Source organism: Phascolarctos cinereus, unplaced genomic scaffold, assembly GCF_003287225.1.
Source record: "Phascolarctos cinereus isolate Bilbo 61053 unplaced genomic scaffold, phaCin_HiC Scaffold_726;HRSCAF=1367, whole genome shotgun sequence".
Classification (NCBI taxonomy): Eukaryota; Metazoa; Chordata; class Mammalia; order Diprotodontia; family Phascolarctidae; genus Phascolarctos; species Phascolarctos cinereus.
The window spans coordinates 426208870-426214737 of record NW_027556098.1 but is presented as its reverse complement, the minus strand read 5'-3'; the positions used below and the strand labels follow the sequence as shown (position 1 = coordinate 426214737).

Here is a 5868-nt window from a genome sequence, read left to right as displayed (position 1 = left end):
AATCTGGTTCATCAAGGTCCCTGTTGCTGGAGCTAAAGGCTGATCTGGCACATCGTATTTTGGGTTACTGGCAATACAAGCATTAATGGGAGAAGCCAGATATGTGTGAACATGATGGGGTGATTCTCCAAATGCAGTGGCTTTGCATGCACCCTCTTTTCCCCATGGCCAGGGCTGCCAGCTCACAGAGAAGATTTGATCTCTTATTTGAAAGAAAGGGAAGCAACATGGCTGCTGTAGCAAGAAGGCCTGAGGAGCTGCTGTCCAGGTGAGTGAGGTGAAAGCAGGTGGATGAGAGCTGTGATCACAAGAGGCTTCTAGGTGTGGAGGTGAAGCAAGTGCTAGATTTGGAGACAGGAAGACCTGACTTGGAATTATTTTTTTTAACACTTATTAGCAGTGGGATCCTGGACGAGTCAAGGAACCTTTAAGCCTCAGTCTCCCCGTGTGTAGAATGAGGGAATTAGACACCATGGCCTTTAAGCTGTCTTCCAGGGATAAATCTGTGATCCGGTAAAGAGACGTTGTTTAGAATTTGGAGGCAGGAACTCCCCTGAGTGCAAAAAGAGGTCAGATTTTTCCAATATGGGTTCTTTCTTAGACTTTCTTCAAGTCAATGAACAATTATTAAGTGTCTGCTATGTGCCAGACCCTCTGGTAACTATCAGGGACCTAAAGAGATACAAGGAACATCCCCTGCTCTCCTGCAACTCACAGACTTGGGGGGCCGACAACATGCTGACCACAATGGAGAACCCTGTTATGGACAGGACAAATTGGAGCTCATTGAGAGGGAAGTCCCTACAGTGAAGGAGGACTGGAAAGGCTTATTGTGGAAGGGGGGCTCCAGCTGGGGCTTCAGGGAAGCCAGGGTGAACATTCTAGGCACAGGAATGGTGAGGAAAGCCTGTGGAGTCAGGTGATGGAGAAGGGAGGCTAATAGCATTGCATTATAGCATGCTTGGTGGGGATATAAGGTGAATGAAAACTAGAAGAGTAGGAGAAGGGTAGATAAAGAAGTATCAGGTGATTAAGAGCCCTAGAGGGGATTTTACATTTGATCCTTTTCTTAGGGAGCCATAGCAGGGTGTTGAGAACATGGTGACATGGTCAGTCAAAACTTTAGGAAGATGAATTTTGACAAGTGGGTGGAGGAATGACTGGAGTGGGGAGAGACTTGAGGGAGCTGGGCCAAGCAGCAGGTTCTGGCAATACCTCAGGTGTGAGGTGATTGGAGCCTCAACCAAGACAGTGGCAGTGCTGGGAGAGATGGGGGTGAATGGGAGAGATGTTACCTCGGTGGAATCACAGGACTTTGCAGCAGATTGAATATGGGGGTCAGGAGTGTGACTGAGTAAGAGTCAGTGAGGGGTGCATGACACTTGACTTATCTGCCTGCACTATTGGAAGGATGCTTTGGAGAACCTTAGGGAAGTAGGAAGAAGAGAGGGCTGTGGGAAAAAGAATGAGTTTGGTTTGGATAGAGTAGGAGAACCAGGAGAGGAGTGTCACTAAAACCCAGAGGCAGGGAGTGGGGTGATTGACTGTGGAAGGCCCCAGAGAAGTCAAGAAGGATGAGGATGAAGAAATGTCCAGGAGATTAAGCCTCTTTGAGATTTTTGGTCATTTTGGAGAAAGGAGTTTCCATTGAACAATGACATTGGGAGCTAGACTGCAGAGAATTTCAGAGAAAGCAGAGTTAAGGAGTTGGAGACACCAGTTCCAATTGGGTGTCTCCAGTTGCTTATCTAAGAAATGGAAGAGTATTGGAAAATATCTCTTGGGTTGAATGGATCCAGTGACCGTTTTTGAGGATTAGAAAGAAACTGCTTTATTTGTGGCCGTTGGGAAGGAGTCATTAGTGCAGGAGACACTGAAAAGTAGTGAAAGAGGCAGAATATTGAGGAAGATGACCTGCTGGAATGGAATGATTTACACTTGGAAAAGAGTTTGCTTTACCTAGCAAAGGAGGACCATTCAATCTGATACTGAGGTCAAAAAGGAAAACAAAGGCACCAGATTTATGGGAGATGAGCCTGATAAGATAGCTCTTGATAACTATACAATTTTTAGGTGAAAAATTTCTGCGAAGTTGAGTGGGGGAGGACAGTGGGAGCAAGCAATAAGGGACAGTTGACAAAGGATGAAAAGAATTGGAAAATCTGCTGTGGTGAATGAAATGAGGAGTCAATTATGTTGTTGTTCAGTCATTTCAGCAGCTTCTGACTCTTCATGACCCCACTTAGGTTTTTTTTTTTGGCAAAGACTAGACTGGTTTGCCATTTGCTTTTCAGTCTCATTTTACAGATGACGAAATCAAGGCCAACAGGCCCAAGTGACATGCCTAGGGCCACACAGCTAGTAAGTGTCTGAGGCTGGATTTGAACTCTAGTCTTCCTGACCAGTTCTCTATCAACTGTACCACCTAGCTGCCCCAAGCGAGTCATTTAGGGAGACGTCAAAGGACAGCCTTACTACAGTGAGGGCCATACTGAGATTGTGTATGCTAAATGTCTAGCGGACTGAGGCAGCCTGGGTTTATGATTTTCTCCCTCTCCATTCAGCAGCATCTAAGTAGTGGCAAAGGCTGTGGCCTTAGAATTACTCCAAGGCTATGCTTTACATAAACCAGCAACCTGTGTCCCTCCCCTGATTTCTGAGGCTCAGCCTTTGGCCCATTCTTGGATAATCGTTGGTCAGATTCATTGAGTTGACAGCCACTCTCAGTCTGGGGAAAAGTTAGGTAGAAACTCCCAGGTGTTCCATAGTGTGACATGCTTCAGGAGCCTAGAAAGAACTGTTTGTGGTCTTCACTGTGGATCTGGTCAGGTTCCATGGTTAGAACTAGACAAAGGCCACTCAACAGTGGAGATAACAGGGCTGAGGCCAGAACCTGCACTGGCCAACTAAGACAGAGACCAGAATACAGGGAGTGAGGTACAGCCTGGGGCCTGGTGTCAGCCCTGGGCCCAGTCATCTGTCAGTAAGCATGGATGAAGCACCTCCAGTTTTCTACACACCACACTAAACCTTAGGAAGGGGAAAAGCCAGTCTCTCCTGCCGAGGAGCTGCCAACATGGCCTACAAACATGGAGGTGTTTGAGAAGAAGCAACAGATCAGGGACTTCACTCTTAGCTGATCCAGGGAAAAGAGAGTTGTTTGGGAGTGGAGAGACATGTAGTTCAATGGGATAAGAAGGAACTCAAAGAGTGAGGCTAATAATGGTTTAAGGAGGAGAGTGGAATTGGAGAGGAAAGATTCAAAGTCAAAACAAGAAAGAGAAGAATGTCAGGCACACCTCAGAGACAGTGTGGGTTCTGTTCCAGAGCACCACAGTAAAGTGAACATTCCAGTCAAGTGAGTCACCTGAATTGTTGGCTTCTCAGTGTATATCAAAGTTGGGTTTACAATATACTGTTGTCTGTTACCTCTGCAGTACAATGTTATTTGTGTAAAAATGTACATATTTTAATCTTCTCTGTCATCTGAGCCTTCAGTGATTCTTCCTCTTGCTGCTGGCGGCCCACTGTGGTGGCTGCTGACTGATCAAGGGGCTGGTTGCTCAAGGCTGGAAGTGGCTGTGGCAATTTCTTATGATAAGGTGACAGTGAAGTTTGCCACATTGATTGACTCTTCTCTCTCTTTTTTTTATGATTTTAAATGTTTGACATGGAATTTTTATTTTTTTATTTTATTTTTTTGATATAAATTTATTTATTTTAAGTTTTCAATATTCACTTCCACAAGTTTTTGAGTTCCAAAGATTGACTCTTCTTTTCACTTGAACATTTAAAGCCCCCTTGTAGGGTTATTAATTGGCCTAATTTGAATACTGTTGTGTCTCAGGGAATAGGAAGATCCAAAGAGAGGGATAGAACCAGTCAATTTGCAAAAACAAAATATTTTTTCATAAAAAGAGACAAAACAAAAGTAAGTGCAATGGAGAAGGGTCGTCTAGTCAAGGGAGAGCGCACATGCCCACTGGGAGGATTGGAGTTCTAGTCTCAGCTGCAGGGATGTGGGGCAGGTCACTCAGCCATTCTGAGCTCATGGCCTGAGTTGAGAATGAAATAAGAATGCTTGTTCTGCTGGTGTCACAGGGGTTTGTGAGGATCCCATGTGATTGTGTGGGAAGCTCTTTGTAAGTCAAGTTATCCTGCAGTTGTGAGATAATGGCACTTTTAGAAAGTTTTGACTAATTTATTTTGAAATATCAACAATCACTTCCATAAAGTTTTAAATTGCTCTCCTCTTCCCTCCCCACCTCCCTCCCCAAGACGAGGCACAATCTAACATAGGCTCTACATTTACATTCCTATTAAACATATTTTCACATTAGTCATGTTGTAGGTAAGAATTAGAACCAATAGGAGGAACCACCAGAAAGAGGAAACAAAACACAAGGAGATAATGGCATTTTCAAATAATTGTTCTGTCCATTGATCTTTGAAGAGTTTTCTCTTAGCCTGGAGAAGTAGGATGTAGATCCATTAGTTTATTTTCTGGCAATGGAGGGAAGGGATTATAATTATATATGTGTGCACATGTGTCTCTCCATACATGTTTTATTGTTTATTTCTTACAGAAGGAGAGATTAGACCTGAAATGAAAGAGACTACTTCAAAGCTAAGCATTTCTGTGAAATAAACTCACAAGGAAAGTGTCATGAGGGATGCGCCCCAGGACTTCACTGGGAGACAAATCTGTGTTGCATTTCATAGAGTGCACGCAGGAGAAAAACCTTATGATTGTCATCATTGTGGGAAAGACTTGAGCCAACAGTCATCCCTTATTTGTCATCAAAAAATTCATACTAGAGAGAAACCACATGAGTGTCATGAATGTGGTAAAGCTTTTAGTGAACACTCCTCCTCCATTATACATCAGAGAATTCATAGTGAGCTTTTAGTGAACACTCCTCCTCCATTATATGTCAGAGAATTCATAGTGACCGGAAACCTCATGAATGTGATCAATGTGGAAAGGCTTTTAGTTGCAGATATAGTCTTCTTGTACATGAGAGAAACCACACTGGAGAGAAGCATTATGAATGTGATCAATGTGGAAGGGCTTTTGAATACAGGTCCAGTCTTGATGAGGATCATAGAAGCCATGTTACTGAAACCTTATGAATGTAAGGAATGTGGAAAAGCTTTCAATTGCAGCTCTACTCTTGCTGCACATCAGAGAATTCACACTGGAGAGAAGCCTTATGAATGTAATCAATGTGGAAGGGCTTTCAGACTGAACTACAAACTTGTTCAACATCAAAGAATCCACACTGATGAGAAGCCTCATAAATGTGATCAATGTGGAAAGGCTTTTAGAAGAAACTGTGATCTTGTTGTACATCAGAGAATCGACATTGGAGAGAAACCTTATGAATGGAATGAATGTGGAAAGGCTTTCAGTTTCAGCTCCAGTCTTGCTACACATCAGAGAATCCACACTGGAGAGAAGCCTTATGGATGTAATCAATGTGGAAAGGCTTTCACAAAGAGTTGCCATCTCATTAAACATCAGAGAATCTACACTGGATAGAAACCTTATGAATGTAATCAGTGTGGAAAGAATTTCAGATGCAGCTATAATCTTTCTTCGCATCATAGAATCCACACTAGATAGAAGCCTTATAAAGGTAATTAATGTGAAAAGGATTTCCCATAGAACTTGAAATTTGTTCAATATCAGAGATGGAGAAGAAAAGATCAGAGGACATCATAGAGAAAATATAATTAATTCTCACAATAACATCTGCATGGGATGAAATCACTTATAAAAACAGGAGGGTAGCTGGATGCATTAGAAAATAGAACTCACCATGTTGTGTAAAAGAGGCACCCTTGACACAAAGATTCACACAGCCT

The 5868-nt window shown here is 42.9% G+C and overlaps 1 pseudogene; it reads left to right on the top strand.

Annotated features, from left to right (window-relative positions):
* The first annotated feature begins 227 nt into the window (after positions 1-227).
* Positions 228-5626, top strand: LOC144454416 (uncharacterized; annotated as a pseudogene).
* The last annotated feature ends 242 nt before the right edge of the window (positions 5627-5868 follow it).